This window comes from Ranitomeya variabilis, chromosome 3 (genome assembly GCF_051348905.1).
Source record: "Ranitomeya variabilis isolate aRanVar5 chromosome 3, aRanVar5.hap1, whole genome shotgun sequence".
NCBI classification, from domain to species: Eukaryota; Metazoa; Chordata; class Amphibia; order Anura; family Dendrobatidae; genus Ranitomeya; species Ranitomeya variabilis.
In genome coordinates, this window is record NC_135234.1 from 729,404,272 (window position 1) to 729,421,794 (window position 17,523).

At 44.3% G+C, this 17,523-nt stretch overlaps 1 protein-coding gene across 4 annotated transcripts in view; it reads left to right on the top strand.

Moving 5' to 3' along the window:
* Window positions 1-17,523, top strand: part of ELMOD1 (ELMO domain containing 1) — a 166,844-nt gene that overhangs the window by 101,686 nt on the left and 47,635 nt on the right. For 2 of the 4 annotated variants that reach the window (XM_077298411.1, XM_077298409.1), the window contains exon 3: window positions 10,588-10,655. The exons of the other annotated variants lie outside the window; for them this stretch is intronic. The gene's annotated coding sequence lies outside the window, so the exon portion shown is untranslated. The remainder of the gene's footprint in view (window positions 1-10,587; window positions 10,656-17,523) is intronic. 4 annotated transcript variants of the gene reach the window in all.

Genomic DNA, 17,523 nt, shown 5'->3' on the forward strand with positions numbered 1-17,523 from the left:
ATTTCCATTTTTTTCATAAATAATCGCAAGTAATATCGAAGAAATGTTACCACTAACATGAAGTACAATATGTCACGAAAAAACAGTCTGAATCAGTGGGATCTGTTAAAGCGTTCCAGAGTTATAACCTCATAAAGTGACAGTGGTCAGAATTGTAAAAATTGGCTCGTTCATTAAGTACCAAATTGGCTCTGTCACTAAGGGGTTAAGCAGAGCTCGCACATGCCCATTAGTGTGCTGTTCACCCAGGGGACTTTGGGACCATTGTTCCCAGTGGCCAGACCTCCAACACTTAGCGTATACATCATTTATCACATATCCTGTTGACCCACAATAAATGTTCTGTATGGGACAAACCCTTTATATGGAGTCCATCAGCGGTTCACCCTTGCCATGGGCAAGTAGATTGGTACAGCTTCCCCCCTGCCTGTTTCTTTTGCATCTATCTCCATTTCCCTCTACCTTGATTGCCAGCTCTGACCTTACAGGAGCTAGAGAATGGTGGAGATAAGTGGACCGCGAGTAGGGAAGGTGCGCTGAATTGCCCTGCCACGCCAAGAGTGCACTGAGCGCCTGTGCTTTGTTTGATCAGTCATTTTATGTTGTAACGACTCCTTATAGAGAGATATATTTGACTCTTTGCCGAGCTGGTCCTTGTGGTTGCCGAGCTGCCTGTCAGTCTGCTGGTAATTGCTGTTCTCCAACATCTGCCACGCTGCGGGATTTCTAAGTCTCCTTTATGTAAGAATCTCGGCACCGCAGCGCTGGCACCGCGTAGGCTCCAGAAGTCGTATCACTTGGATTACAGAGCATTCACACTGCCGTTGTGGACAGGTGCATAATTTCCAAAAATGACTTTACAAACAATATGACACTAGGAGGTGCCATTCACAGCCAGAGCGGTGACTCATGTATGTGTTCCATTTCCTTCTAATCTCTTTTCTTTAGCCGGCGTATCATTACCTTCACATTATGTACGTGGGCCGTTGTGACTGCTATCTGTCACCACCTTATATTTGTGACCGTACAATCAAAATTCTCCAAACATCGCTATATGCCAAGTTATTTTACATCTTCATTAACCGTGTTATAATCAGGTCGTATAAATCCACCCCGCCTATTTATACATGGATTCTGTACAGCGGCGCTCACAGGAATCATAGGGCCCCACAGCAAAAATTTACAAACGTACCCCACCTCGGAGATAAAAGGGTTTGGTAGAGCGACTCACTCAGCTGACACAGAGGTAGGCACAGGAACACTGTCTCTTAAAGTCCTTTCACGGGTTTATTATAGACATGCGGCATAAACCACGGTTAGGACAAAATAAACACAGCCCCCCAGGGCAAAACAGGAACATAACACAGTCCATTCATGTGCGGGAAGTCCACCCACTCAGGAGAAATCAGCATCCAAAGGTTCAGTTTTCCTTCACAGGAAACAACGCACTGGAGCTCCACTCTCCAGGCCTACTGAACCCTGACTGCCTCAGTAAGCCAGCTATTTAAGCCCCAGACCACACCCATGTGTGGAGATAAGGTGGACAACCTCCCACCCAGTCTATGGTCGTCCACATGAAACCCAGTCCGTTATGTAAATTAGCTGTTAACCCCTCACAGCACTTAGTTTGCTGGAGGAAAATCTATGGGTTTTATGTCACTGATGCCATTAAGCGTAGTGAAATGTATCTGCCCTCCAGCACTTTACCAGTGACTTTGTCACAGGGGTTATCTGGTTGAAAAAAAATTATTGCCCACAGAATAGGTGACTACTTACTGATCGGGGTGGAGGTCCGAGCACTGGAATCCACAGTGATGGGCAGAACTGGAAATTGTTGACCTCAACAGAGCATCTTATTTCTCTTACAAAATAGGTCGGACTTCCAACCAAAACTCCATTCATTCTTCATGGGGCTACCGGAAAATATGGAGTACAGGACTTTGGGAAGGAATGAAGTGGTGGTCCAGCATCTGCACTGCTGCTCCATTCTAGCAGAGGGAAAAGGTTCCCTGTTCTGTTAATTGAGGCGGGTCTCCACGGTCGGCTAACACCTATCAACAAGTTTTGATCTTTGCTAAGGATAGGTGATAAAGTAGTTGCCCAGTGAAAATATGTTAACGTCTGTCAATGTGGTGAGGTTGGACATGCTACTTGCTCCGGTACCTCTTCTAATAGTGGCAGAGATATTGTAAGTTTGTTAGGCATCTTTATGCTCTATGTGTCTGTGTGAGAATGTATCAAATTTGTACAGTGATAACATGGAGTCCTTTTAAAGGGGTTTCAAGGATTAAACCCCTTAGTGACTTCCACCTTGAATTTATGGCGTTTGTGCGCAGTTACTGTATTGAGAGAGCTCAGAAACCCAAGAGTGACTGCAGCAGTTTAAACTCTTTGATGCTGCTATCAGTCATGACAACGGCACCTAAGAGGTTATAAACCGGGATGACCTCGGCCCCCTGCTACAGCTACCTTACACATTGGACTACAGTCGTCCATACCTATCGATTATTGGAAAGATCAGCCAACAGTCTAATGTCTATAGAGGCCTTCTGACCATTAGCATAACTAGAGTCTGATGGGCCCTGGTGCAAGTTTTGGAACGGGCCCCACCCATCCTGGTATATATATGCCCTCCATTCTGGTATACATTGGGGAAAATACGTATTTGATATGCTGCCGATTTTGCCAGTTTTCCCACCTACAAAGAATGGAGAGGTCTGTAATTTTTATCGTAGGTACACTTCACCTGTGAGAGACAGAATCTAAAAATAAGAAAAGCTGAAAATCATATTGTATGATTTTTAAATAATTAGCTAGCATTCTATTGCATGAAATAAGTATTTGATACAGTAAAAAAACAGAATTTAATATCTGGTTCAGAATCCTTTTTTTAGGTCAGACATTTCCTGTAGTTCTTGTCCAAGTTTGCACACACTGCAGCAGAGATTTTAGTCCACTCCTCTATACAGATCTTCTCCAGATCTTTCAGGTTTCGGGGCTGTCGCTGAGAGCAATATTGAGTTTCAGCTGCCTCCAAAGATTTTCTATTGGGTTCAGGTCTGGAGACTGGGTAGGCCACTCCAGGAACTTGAAATGCTTCTTACGGAGCCACTGCTTAGTTGCCCTGGCTGTGTGCTTCGGGGTCATTGTCATGCTGGTAGACCCAGCCACGACCCATCTTCAAAAGAGAGAAGGAGGTTGCTGGCCAAAATCTTGCAATACATACATACATACATACATCTTCCCTTCAATACGATGCAGTTATCCTGTCCCCTTTGCAGAAAATAATGTTTCCTCCACCATGCTTCATGGTTGGGACGGTGTTCTTGGGGTTGTACTCATCATTCTTTTTTCTCCAAACACGGCGAGTGGAGTTGATACCAAAAAGTTTTATTTTCGTCTCATCTGATCACATGACCTTCTCCCATGCCTCCTCTGGATCATCCAGATTGTCGTTAGTGAACTTCAAACAGACCTGGACATGTGTTGGCATGAGCAGAGGGGACCTTGCGTACCGTGCAGGATTTTAATCCATGACGGCATGGTGTGTTACTAATGGTAATGTTTCATACTGTGGTCCCATCTCTCTTTGAGTCATTGACCAGATACTCCCATGTAGTTCTGGGCTAATTCTTGATCGATCTTAGAATCATCCTTCCCCAAATCAAAGGTTTAGGCACTCTAGCAGATTGTGCCAAAAAAACGCAGCCATGGGTTCTTCTATGCAGCTGCCTAGCACCCTGAAAATGGTGGAGGCCCACAAAGCAGAGAAAGGCTATAAGAAGATAGCAAAGAGTTTTCAAGTTGCTCATTCCTCAATTTGAAATGTAATTTAGAAATGGCAGTGACCTGGAACAGCAGAGGTCAAGATAAGGTCTAGAAGACCAAGCAAAATTTCAGTGAGAGGATTACTAGAGAGGCAAATCAGAACCCCTTCTTGACTGCAAAAGACCTTCAGAAAGATTTAGCAGACTATGGAGTTGTTATAGTTACATAGTTATTAAGGTTGAAGGAAGACTTTAAGTCCATCTAGTTCAACCCATAGCCTAACCTAACATGCCCTAACATGTTGATCCAGAGGAAGGCAAAAAAAAACCATGTGGCAAAGAGTAAGCTCCACACTGGGGAAAAAAATTCCTTCCCGACCCCACATATGGCAATCAGACTAGTTCCCTGGATCAACGCCCTATCAAGTAATCTAGTGTATATGCCCTGTAACATTATACTTTTCCAGAAAGGCATCCAGTCCCCTCTTAAATTGAAGTAATGAATCACTCATTACAACATCATACGGCAGAGAGTTCCATAGTCTCACTGCTCTTACAGTAAAGAATCCGCGTCTGTTATTATTATTAAACCTTCTTTCCTCCAGACGTAGAGGATGCCCCCTTGTCCCTGTCACCGGTCTATGATTAAAAAGATCATCAGAAAGGTCTTTGTACTGTCCCCTCATATATTTATACATTAACATAAGATCACCCCTTAGTCTTCGTTTTTCCAAACTAAATAGCCCCAAGTGTAATAACCTATCTTGGTATTGCAGACCCCCCAGTCCTCTAATAACCTTGGTCGCTCTTCTCTGCACCCGCTCTAGTTCAGCTATGTCTTACTTATACACCGGAGACCAGAACTGTGCACAGTATTCTAAGTGTGGTCGAACTAGTGACTTGTATAGAGGTAAAATTATGTTCTCCTCATGAGCATCTATGCCTCTTTTAATACATCCCATTATTTTATTTGCCTTTGTAGCAGCTACCTGACACTGGCCACTAAATGTGAGTTTGTCATCCACCCATACTCCCAGGTCTTTTTCATTGACGGTTTTGGCCAGAGTTTTAGAATTAAGCACATAGTTATACATCTTATTACTTCTACCCAAGTGCATGACCTTACATTTATCCCCATTAAAGCTCATTTGCCATTTATCAGCCCAAGCTTCTAGTTTACATAAATCATCCTGTAATATAAAATTGTCCTTCCCTGTATTGATTACCCTGCAGAGTTTAGTGTCATCTGCAAATATTGAAATTCTACTCTGAATGCCCCCTACAAGGTCATTAATAAATATGTTAAAAAGAAGAGGGCCCAATACTGACCCCTGTGGTACCCCACTGCTAACCGCAACCCAGTCCGAGTGTGCTCCATTAATAACCACCCTTTGTTTCCTATCCCTGAGCCAGCTCTCAACCCACTTACACATATTTCCCCTATCCCCATTATTCTCATTTTATGTATCAACCTTTTGTTGTGGTACATTGTTCTATTGTTTAGAGAAACCTGCACAAATATGCCTTCATGGAAGTGTCATCAGAATAAAGCATCTCCTGCGTCCTCACCAGAAAATTCAGCATCAGAAGTATGCAAAAGAACATCTAAACAAGGCTGATGCATTTTGGAAACAAGTCCTGTGGACCTAGGAAGTTAAAATAAAATTCTGGCCACAATGCTCAAAAGTATGTGTGGAGATAAAAGGGCACAGAATTTCAGGAAAAGAACATCTCACCAACCATTAAGCATGGTGGTGGATCAATCATGCTTTGGGGTTGTTTTGCAACCAATAGCACAGGGAACATTTCACAGGTAGAGGGAAGCATGGGATTCAATGATATTTCAACAAATTCTTCATGCAAACATAACACCATTTGTAAAAAGCTGAACTTGAAAAGAGGATGGCTTCTATGAATAATGATTAGTCATGAGCGAATGTGCTTGTTACTCTGGTTTTCCGAGCATGCTCGGGTGATATCCAAGTATTTTGGGCGTGCTGGGAGATTATGTTTGAGCCGCCGCAGCTGCATGATTTTCGGCTGCTAGACAGCCTGAATACATGTGGGGATTCTGTAACAAACAGGCAACCCCCACATGTATTCAGGCTGTCTAATAATGATCATAAACACACGTCAAAAACCACAATAGACGACCTCAAAAGGCACAAGCTGAAGGTGTTACAATGGCCCTCACAGTCCCCTGATCTGAACATCACTGAAAATCTGTGGTTAGACCTCAAAATAGCAGTGCATACAAGACGATCCAGGAACCTCAGAGAACTGGAAGAATTTTCCAAGGGAGAATGGATGAAAATCCTTCAAACAAGAAATGGCTACAAAAAGTATTTACAAGCTGTGATGTTTGCAAAAGGGGGTGTTATTAGGTACTAACCATGATGCAGGGTGCCCAAACGTTTGCATGAGCCCATTTTCCTTTTTGTAATTTTTTAAACTGTAAAAAATGACTGTATATATAATTTTATATTTGCCTAGGATGCAAAGGAAATGTGTCATCATTAACTTTAAGCCTTTTAGAGATCATTTCATCTTCAACTTGCTTAACTGTTCACAATAACAGTAATTTTGACCAGGGGTGCCAAACTTTTACATGCCACTGCATATCCCCCATCCCGGTATGTATGTTCCCCGTCCTGTTATATATATATATATATATATATATATATATATATATATATATATATATATATATATATATATATATATATATATATATATATATATATATATATATATATATATATCCCCCATTCTGCTGCTGTTCTTTAATGCATGGAAAAAATACACCATTATACTCACCTTCGCTTCGCTCCCCCCACCGTGCTTTGTGCTATTCTGAAGCCGGTAGTTAACTTCAGCGTGCAAGCTACAGGAGCGCATGACATCACTTCCATGCGCCCTCAGTCACATGCACACTGACTTCAGTTGCTGGCCTTTGATTGCCCGGCAGCGTGTATTGTCACGCACGGACCTGACTGGTCTCTACACCGTAATACATGTTAACTGAATGTGCATCAGAGGATGCACATCCAGTTGAAGTTTGTGCTGGCGTCGGCGGGCCCCCCACTGCACGTGTCCGGTCGAAACACCGCTCTTATGATTGTTCCTCAACAGATGATGTTGGGGCAGAGAAGGATCAGCACATTTGATTTCCAACAACTGATCCTTTTATTCTCCTTAAAGCCACTATCAGAGGAGTCTTATAGAGAACACAGGAGCGCTCCATCGATTCAAGAATTCCATTGTATGAAGGAGTCGGGGGGAGACCGCTGTCGGCCAACGCTTGTAACTACTGGGGTCTCTATGGTTAACAATAAAGAGTTGAGTTTATTAATACTCTGAATAGATAGCGGACTCCCTCATACACATGTACGCTGGGCTCGGCACGTGTTCGGAATGGGGAGCGAGGAATAAGCCACTGCCCTAAAATAACATATGACATTGTTTTCTCTCCGCATATGTTGAGCTTGGCCTCATGCACATTAGATGGCTGATCAAATCTGGTAAAATTTTGCTGGCTTGACCTTCATTCATTTAATTGGGGCACACAACCTGCAGCCTAGGGTCCACATGTGACTCGAGATACCATTCTGTGCGGCCCCCCAAGCCATCTCTTGTTTTGATGCCTTCAGTGTGAATTTACAATTTTCCTAGTCATGAAAATACAAACTTTTGGTCTGTACTGTATATGGGTAGTGTCACACAGTGGCACTTTGATCACTACGACGGTACGATCCGTGACGTTCCAGCGATATCCATACGATATCGCTGTGTCTGACACGCAGCAGCGATCAGGGACCCTGCTGAGAATCGTACGTCGTAGCAGATCGTTTGGAACTTTCTTTGGTCGCTGGATCTCCCGCTGTCATCGTTGGATCGGTGTGTGTGACACCGATCCAACGATGCATTCGCTTGTAACCAGGGTAAACATCGGGTTAATAAGCGCAGGGCCGCGCTTAGTAACCCGATGTTTACCCTGGTTACCATCGTAAAAGTAAAAAAAACCAAACAGTACATACTCACATTCCGGTGTCCGTCAGGTCCCTTACCATCTGCTTCCCGCACTGACTGACTGCCGGACGTAAAGTGAAAGCACAGCACAGCGGTGACGTCACCGCTGTGCTCTGCTTTCACTTTGCGGCAGCACTCAGTCAGTGCGGGAAGCGGACGGCAAGGGACCTGATGGACACCGTTATGTGAGTATGTACTGTTTGTTTTTTTTTTACTTTTACGATGGTAACCAGGGTAAACATCGGGTTACTAAGCGCGGCCCTGCGCTTAGTAACCCGATGTTTACCCTGGTTACCCGGGGACTTCGGCATCGTTGGTCGCTGGAGAGCGGTCTGTGTGACAGCTCTCCAGCGACCACACAACGACTTTCCAACGATCACGGCCAGGTCGTATCGCTGGTCGTGATCGTTGGAAAGTTGCAGAGTGTGACCGTACCCTATAGCTAATTAAATCTTTTGAGAAACCTGCTTTTAGAAGTGGAAATGAAGAACAAAAACATCAAACTCTGAATGAAAGGAGGAGGTGTTGCATTGTATGTTAAGGTACCTTCACATTAAGCGACGCTGCAGCGATACAGACAACGATGCCGATCGCTGCAGCGTCGCTGTTTGGACGCTGGGGAGCTGTCACACAGACCGCTCTCCAGCGACCAACGATGCCGAGGTCCCTGGGTAACCAGGGTAAACATCGGGTTGCTAAGCGCAGGGCCGCGCTTAGTAACCCGATGTTTACCCTTGTTACCAGTGTAAAATGTAAAATAACAAACAGTACATACTCACCTTCGCGTCCCCCGGCGTCCGCTCCCTGCACTGACTGAGTGCCGGCCCTAACAGCAGAGCGGTGACGTCACCGCTGTGCTGTGCTTTCACTTTACGGCCGGCGCTCAGTCAGTGTGGGAAGCCGACGCCGGGGGATGCGAAGGTGAGTATGTTCTGTTTGTTTTTTTACATTTTACACTGGTAACCAGGGTAAACATCGGGTTACTAAGCGCGGCCCTGCGCTTAGCAACCCAATGTTTACCCTGGTTACCAGTGTAAAATATCGCTGGTATCGTTGCTTTTGGTGTCAAACACGACGATACACGCCGATCTGACGACCAAATAAAGTTCTGAACTTTCTTCAACGACCAGCGATATCACAGCAGGAACCTGATCGCTGCTGCCTGTCACACTCAACGATATCGCTAGCCAGGACGCTGCAACGTCACGGATCGCTAGCGATATCGTTTAGTGTGAAGGTACCTTAACTTCTGTATTCAGTGCCTCTCATGAACTATGGGGATAGCTGTGCTCATTGTATTGTCATCCTGATTCCTTTTTCCGCTAAATATGGGAACAAAGGACCCTCTTTGACTACAATGGTGGAAGTTCCAGAAATGGAACCCCCCTTTTATTAGATTGTCATATACAGTAATGTGGTTATATACCTTGGATTAAAATACCGCTTCGAATTTACTGTGTCCATTGGGAATGGAACAAAGACAAAAATTGGCGCTTACTCCACTCCCTCGAACCACATACTTTTCACTATCCTACTTTTGGTAGATCAACAATAATTTTGGGGACAGATGGAAGAGAATATGATACACTGCGGAGACGTGTAGTCTGTCACCATGAACATGGATTGGTTTGCATTGGAGCCAAAGACGCCAAACTGATATTTCTAATCTCTGCTATTTACAAAATTGTTTCCGATGAACTGGGGAAATACAAATCATTGCAAAGTGGGACATGGTAGTATAACAATTAAGTGTCTGAAAACGTACTACAGCCCCTACCTAATATAGGATAAGTTGTCATGCATGCAAAATAGGAGCATGTTCACACTGGCTGGCCATTAAACAGACAAAACCTAAGACGGAAGCAAAATGTACATATACCTTGCTGTAAGTAAACACGTAAAAGTGATAATGCATACAAACACCATAGGGCAAAAAAAGCGTAAAAGCCATCCCACGAGCGTCAAGTTGTACCCAATCCGGGATTGCCCTAACCTCTACCATTAAAGCCTTACTTGGTGTCAAAGTGATGTCAATCTGAATAAGGTCCGGGGCAGCACCGGGTCCCGAATATAGATAACCAGCAAATGGGAAGCTATATAAATGTCATGTCCAGGTCAAAAAAACAGAGGCTACACTCTTACCTGGACCAAGTGCAGAAATCTGAAACTAAACCAAAAAAATGTAACTGTAGTATAAGTTGACATGCATGAAAAATGAAAGCATGCTCACACTCGTCATTTTACTTGTTTACTTACAGCAGGGTATGTGTTCATTTTGTTTCTGTCTTAGGTTTTGTCTGTTTAATGGCCAGTCAATGTGAACATGCTCCTATTTTGCATGCATGCCAACTTATTCTCCAGTTCATTTATTTTGGTAATATTCCAGAGATATTGTCCTTTTTATGGTCTTTACTAAGGGGACGCCTCTCATAGGTTAACAATACAGAGCAGCCTAAAGACACGCCCCAGAGGATCCTGTGATCCACGCCCTCTTGATAAAAAAAATTAGCAGTAAATAAAAAGGACCATATCTCTGGAACTGTATGGTGGATTTAAAAAAATTTAAAAAAAGATAGCCTGGGATTTTGTAGTCGTTCATTTACCGGTATGTTTAGGTCTGTGAAATATTGTCTAAATTCTATATCCATTGTACCATAAAGGAGGAAGGCTGCCTGAATGCGATTAACGCCCACTAATGGTTTGCAGAATTAGATTCCACATATATAGATATATAGTACATATAATATATATATAGTACATATAATGATATGATGATTATTTCTCTCCATAGAGTGCTGGCTCCGTGCATATTTGATGCAAACAACTATAAACCAAGAGAAACAGTTGAATAACTTGCAGGTAACTGTAGGAAGTAAGACCCCGTGCTGTTCCTCTTCCTACTAACCATGTGTATTCCAATTAATAGTAGACTATAAACTAATCTTTGTGTGAATATACTGGAGGTGCTGGGTGTAAGTGTAAGGTGCCCCAAAATGGTAGTCGTTGACGAGCTCCTGCTCTGGCACCCTATAGAAAAAGTGTGTCCCTGTCCCAGTGTACTGATAGGTGTGAGGTGCATTACACTCAGTTGTGGGCCATAGGCCTCCATTGGCTCCAGGCTTCCATCTTCTGGAACCCTCGCGCACAATCCAGGGGACACCAAGTGCTTTTCAACAGTCAAACATTTTCTGAACAGCTCACCGTCATTACAGTGGAGAATGTGGGATAGAGCACAACCGGTCTCAGTCTTTCCCTCAGGTACTGGACATAACTTCAGCCCTAGCTCTCGTTCTACTTGGAGCGTCCCTTTCCCTCCTGTCTCCACTAACACTAGGGATTCTTCTTCACCAATGGCAGTGCACCCGGATTCTGTTACCTTCTGCTTCAGAGACTCCGCGTCCATCTTTCCCTGCAGTCCTGCAGGTATGATGTGCCCAATGGCCCCAATACCAGTCTCGAGATCCCGGGCCCGACCGGCGGAGCCGCATGGAGGAGTTATAATCCACTGCCCCGAGTGATAGGCCCACGTTGGCCGCAGGAGCCCACTTGACCTCAACATTGAACTTGCTTTTCTTTTCATCTACTACCGACTCACTTCAATTGCTCTTTTATTAACACTATTGTTGCCTGCCCTCCCACCTATGCGCTTGTACCTAACTTTAACTATTTCTTATCAATTCCCTACCCTTACTTTATATTACTAATATCCTTTCCCCTTTTATCTGTAAAAACACATTAATGGGGCTCCCACATTAACCCCGCTATTCTGTACATTGTTATATCACAGCACCTAAGGATTATACATACACATTAAATGCATGAAAACCGCATAACGCCATTTGCATTACATTTATGCATACTTCAGTTGTCTTCAGGGCAGGAACAGGGTAAGACAATCCACATCCTCACATGCGTAACTGGAGTGAATACTGATAGAAATGATCAGTAGTTGTTTAACCTTTAATTAGTCTGGTGGGGTCCATTGGACCCCAAGTAATTTTGTTTTCATCATTTTTCCGCAAGTATGGAAAGACGGTAACCATCTGTGTCGGTAGCTTCCTAGCTTGGGCGCCCCTCCGTCAGTGCATCTCAAGATGCGGTGTCAACCACACGTGCTTCAGCAAGGCACAAGGAGTCCAATGGATCCTGCGCGACTACTAGTGTAGTACTTTTTTTGGAAAGCCTTCTTGGTCTGCAACTAGCCCACATGCTGTCAAAGGTCGATGTCATGTGAGATCTAGTGACCGAAAAAACTAAATCATATGTGATAATTGGAAGACATTTATGTGCAATGAGCAACGTAAGAATATATGTGATTCTTGTGCCAAATAATTACTTGTTTTTTCATAGTACATCAGTAGATGTTTAAATTTTCTTGATTACTAAAAATGTTATATTATCGTTTAGCCAAGATGTTGGACCTTAAGTTCCTAAATAAAGTACAAATTCTTCTTTAAAGGGAACTTGTCACCAGATTTGGCCGATAAGAGATAGTCATCACCTTTCAGGGCTGATATACAGCAATCTATAATGATGTATATCTGCCCCCAACCCGACCTGTAAGAGAAGAAAAATAACTTTTATTATACTCACCTGGAGGGCGGTCCGGTCTGATGGGCATTGCTTGTCTTGGTCCGGCACCTCCCATTTGCTTGCGATGCCACCCTCCTGCTTGCTTCGTGTGGATGTTGCGTCTCCCCGGCACCGCGCTACTGAGCAGGCGCACTTCTCTGCCCTGTGGAGGTCAGAGAAACGTACTGCAGTGCGCAGGTGCCGGGAAAGGTCAAAGAGCCCCAGCGCCTGCGCACCACAGTACCTTGCTCTGCCCTCAACAGGGCAGAGAAGTACGCCTGCGCAGGAGCGCGATGCCGAGGAGACGCGTCATCCACACGAAGCAAGTGGGAGGACGGGGATCGTAAGAACATGGGAAGCGCCGGACCAAGACCAGCGACTCCCATCAGACCGGTCCGCCCCGCAGGTGAGTATAATAAAAGTTATTTTTCTTCTCTTACAGGTCGGGTTGGGGGCAGATATACAGCATTATAGAATGCTGTATATCAGCCCTGAAAGGTGATGGCCGTATCTCTTATCGGCCAAACCTAGTGACAAGTTCCCTTTAATCTATGTTGTTTATTTTTCGATATGAATACTGGGGTCACATGGACCCCACACAACTAATAGTGTAAGTATTTTGGCTCAACTAGCTGAAGGTTAATGGAATAAAAATGACCCCATTCCTCACCTCATTCTTAAAAGGAAACTATCATGTCTATCTGCCTCCGTCCACTGCTTGAATAGCGTTTCTTTAATCTGAATAGATATATTATAAGCCAGGCTAGCGCTGTGATGTTTGAAGAATGTAGTTATATTCCGCAGCGTTGCATATACACGCAAGGCAAGACTAGATGTTTCCTCTCCCCGGACTAGTGATGCCTCTTCTAATCACGCCTCCATTAGAGTGGTTGGCAGCCTGTATACAATACACTTTATAGAGAAATCCAGAAACCAGGGCATCGTTTGGTAACTTTATTGGTTAAGAAAAATCACAAAGTTTCAGCCTCGCAGGGCCTTTAGCAAGCCATAGAAAAAGAGAGATAAACATGATATGCATATGGCTTAAAGGGGTTGTCCACTATTAAGACAAACCCTTGTGATACCCCATGTTTGGCCCCAATAAAATAAAGAAAAATGATACTCCCCTAAAGTGCCGGTACCTTTCCCGCGATGTCGGCACTCGTGTCCTCGGGGCTCTCGTATGGTTGCATAACACATGATGCCGACGCCCAATCAGCACTGGCGTAACTGTCCCACCCTTGCAGACAAATTGAACATGAAGAGGAAGCCAGAGAATAGCTAAGCCCGGACTTCCTCTTCATGTTCTGTGTGTCCGTAGGCGGGGACAGTGATGCCAGAGCCCCGGGGGGAGCAAGTGCAGGAACAGTGTCGGCACGGGAGCATAAGCTTTTTTATTTTATCGAAGCCAAGCGTGGGGTATGAGAAGGAGTTTTCCAAGTAGTCGACAACTTCTTTAATAAAGGCCCTGTGCTGCCGAAACCTTGTGAATTTTCTGCACTAATAAAGTTAGCAAAAGGAGGACATCAGATGTCCTGGTTTCTGGATTTCTCTGTACTGCTACCACATTGTGGAGGGTTGCACCAAGTGTGTACACAGTGGTACACGGGACTCATCTATTGCAAGTATAAAGATACAATACATGGCACACAAAATTCACTCCAAGGCCATCTGGGCTGGTAAGGAGAGGTAGGAATACAAAACAGGGCAAACATCACTGAACTATGGGAAGATAGGAATTCTCTTGCTGGACCTGGAGAAATGGGCATCAATCCCTCCATTACTAAAGAACACTAGTTAAATGGACTTTAACCATCAGGGAATGAGCTTTTGCTCTCATCAACTAAGCCAGGCCACCATGGAAACAAGCATTGGTCCATTATTACCCTTGACCACAAGGGCTGCAACCATGAAGTACCCGAGTACGCTATACAACCAGGGAAGTGATGCAACAGATGAAGCAGTTAGGGTGTAGTTCATTAGATAGAATGCAGATGAGGTTTATGATTCCAGAAATGGCCATGTCAAAACCCATTGGTATTAGGTTGGGAAAGACTTCATACATCACCATGATTGGTTTTGAAAGTCAAGTAGCAGCAGGAACATGTGTATTGTGCAGATGAAGCTGAGGACCATGCTGGATGTGCACAATGAAGTGGCAAATGCTTTCCCCTGCTTTATCTGTGCACTGTGCTGTCTTCTGCTGATGGACTCCTCCTTGGTATTATGTAAGTTTTTTTTACTGCCTAATGATAAAACACCTGTTTTTTGACATGGGTGTTTTTGAAAGGCTAAACACTAGCTGCGTAATGACACGCTGGTGGTCTAATGGCAGCAAACCCAATGGCAGATTCCTTTTAAAGAGTAATTGCAATCAGTGGAGAAATGTGTAACGTATTACCGTGGTTAGGAGATGTTAACGGATTGCCTCATCAAATAAATGGCGCTTACATGAATATAGCAGATAAAGAGGAAGCAGTCGCACTCGATTCATGATGCATCAGTATTATAAATCATACCTGGCATAGATGTGTACCTCCTAACTTTTTAATTTTTTGGCTCAACATATTCCGAGATACTGTAAGTGGAGAGAAAACATACTTGGTTTTTAAACTCTTTTCACAATAAGTACATGCTTTATTTTTGGATGTGATTTAATTATTATGATTATTATTATTATTATTTATTTATATAGCACCATTATTTCCATGGTGCTGTACATGAGAAAGGGTTACATACAGAGTTATAGATATCGTTTACAGTAAACAAATTTACAATGACAGACTGGTACAGAGGGGAGAGGACCCTGTCCTTGCAGACTTACATTCTACGGGGTAATGGGGAAGAGACAGAAGGTCGGGGGTGCGGCAGCTCTGGTGGTGGTGAGGCGGCAGCTCAGTTGGTTGGTGAGGTGGCAGCTCGGGTGGTGGTGAGGTGACAGAATGCTTATTGCAGGCTGTAGGCTTTCCTGAAGAGATGGGTTTTCAGGTTCTGTCTGAAGGATCCGAGGGTGGTGGATAATCGGACGTGTTGAGGCGTGGAATTCCAGAGGTTGGGGGATATTCGGGAGAAATCTTGGAGGCGGTTGTGTGAGGAACGAATAAGTGTGGAGGGCAGTAGGAGGTCTTGGGAGGATCGAAGATTACGTGAGGGAAGATATTGGGAGATTAGTAGTGATAAGCGAGTGTACTCATTGCTCGGGTTTACCCGAGCATTCTCGGGTGGTCTCCGAGTATTTGTTAGTGTTCGGAGATTTAGTTTTCATCGACGCAGCTGAATGATTTACAGCTACTAGCCAGCTTGATTACATGTGGGGATTTCCTAGCAACTAGGCAACCCCCACATGTACTCAGGCTTGGTAGTAGCTGTAAATCATTCAGCTGCGGCGATGAAAACTAAATCTCCGAACACTAACAAATACTCGGAGATCACCCGAGCGTGCTCTGAAAAACCCGAGCAACGAGTACACTCACTCATCACTAGAGATTAGTTCAGAGATATAGGGAGGGGACAGGTTATGGATGGCTTTGTAGGTCAGTGTAGTTTGAACTGGATTTGTTGGGGAAATGGGAGCCAGTGGAAGGATTTTCAGAGGGGAAAAACAGGGGAGTAGCGAGGAGAGAGGTGGATTAGCCGGGCAGCAGAGTTGAGGACAGACTGGACTGGTGCATGAGAGTTAGAGGGGAGGCCACAGAGGAGGGTGTTGCAGTAATCGAGGCGGGAGATGATGAGGGCATGCCCAAGAGTTTTAGTAGATTGAGGGCTGAGGAAGGGACGGATTCTGGCAATATTTTTGAGTTGGGGGCGACAGGAGGTAGCAAGAGTTTGGACATACGGTTTGAAGGACAGGGCAAAGGCGAGAGTTACTCCAAGGCAGCGGATTTCAGAGAGCGTGATGCCGTTCACCATAATAGATAGATCGGGTAGAGGAGATACGCGAGATGGAGGAAAGATGATGAGTTCGGTTTTGTCTACATTGAGTTTTAGGAAGCGAGAGGTGAAGAAGGAAGATATGGCTGATAGTCACTCTGGGATTCTGGACTGCAGAGAGGTGACATCTGGGCCAGAGAGGTAGATCTTAGTGTCGTCCGCATACAGGTGGTACTGGAGGCCATGGGACTTTGAGTTATCCTAGGCCAAGGGTATGGATGGAAAAAAGTAGGGGCCCCAGGATAGAGCCTTTGGGGACTCCAGCAGAGAGAGGGTGGGATGAGGAGGTTGTGTAACGGAATACATTAGGTCGGACTTGTGATTAAAGTTATAATTCTCTGTTGCCACCAGTAGTATAGGGTAAAGGTAACATTTTCATTTGTATGGGAACCTGTAGAGAATAGCACTTGTCATATTACAAGCTTATGGGAAAGCTCGCTGTTTTAAACTTGGACCATGACCATGGCTCACAATCTCTTCTCAAGTTCATCCCAAAGATATTTGATGGGGTTAAGGTTGGGGCTCTGTGCGGCCGGTCATGTTCTTCCACACTAAATGTATCCAACCATGCCTTTATTGACCTTGCATTGGTCACAGTCCTGTTTGAACAATGAAGAGCCTTCATAAAACTGTACCCACAAAGTTGGAAGCTCCAGTTTTTGAACTATGTTTTATATGCTAAGCGTTAACATTCCCCTTTATTGGAACTAAGGGGCCAAGGCCAACCCCTGAAAAACAGCCCACAGGATTATCCCTCCTCCACCAAACTTTACAGCTGGCACAATACAACCAGCTGGATAACGTTTTTCTGGCATTCTTTAAACCTAGACTTATCCATTAGACCCCAGATAGAGAAGATCCATCACTCCACGGAGCATGTTTCCTCTGCTCCAAAGTCCAGTGCTAGTGACTTTAAGCTACTACGTTGTTCTTGATAATGTAAAGCTTTCAGCTGCATGGAAGCCCATGTTATGAAGCTCAGTGGGGGCACAGGACAACGCTGATATTGGTGAGCTCTGTAGAAAGAGCTATTCGGTCTCACATGAGTTAAAGCAGATGAGATGGCAAGAGATCGGATATCATACACTGGGGACAATAGGACTAAATGAAAACCTGAATTTAATGATTAAGAGGTGCATCCCAATACTTTTGTCCATATATACATATATGTTTTCTTCACAAATCATTGCACTCTTCCTTTGACACCAGGTCGACCCTTCAATTC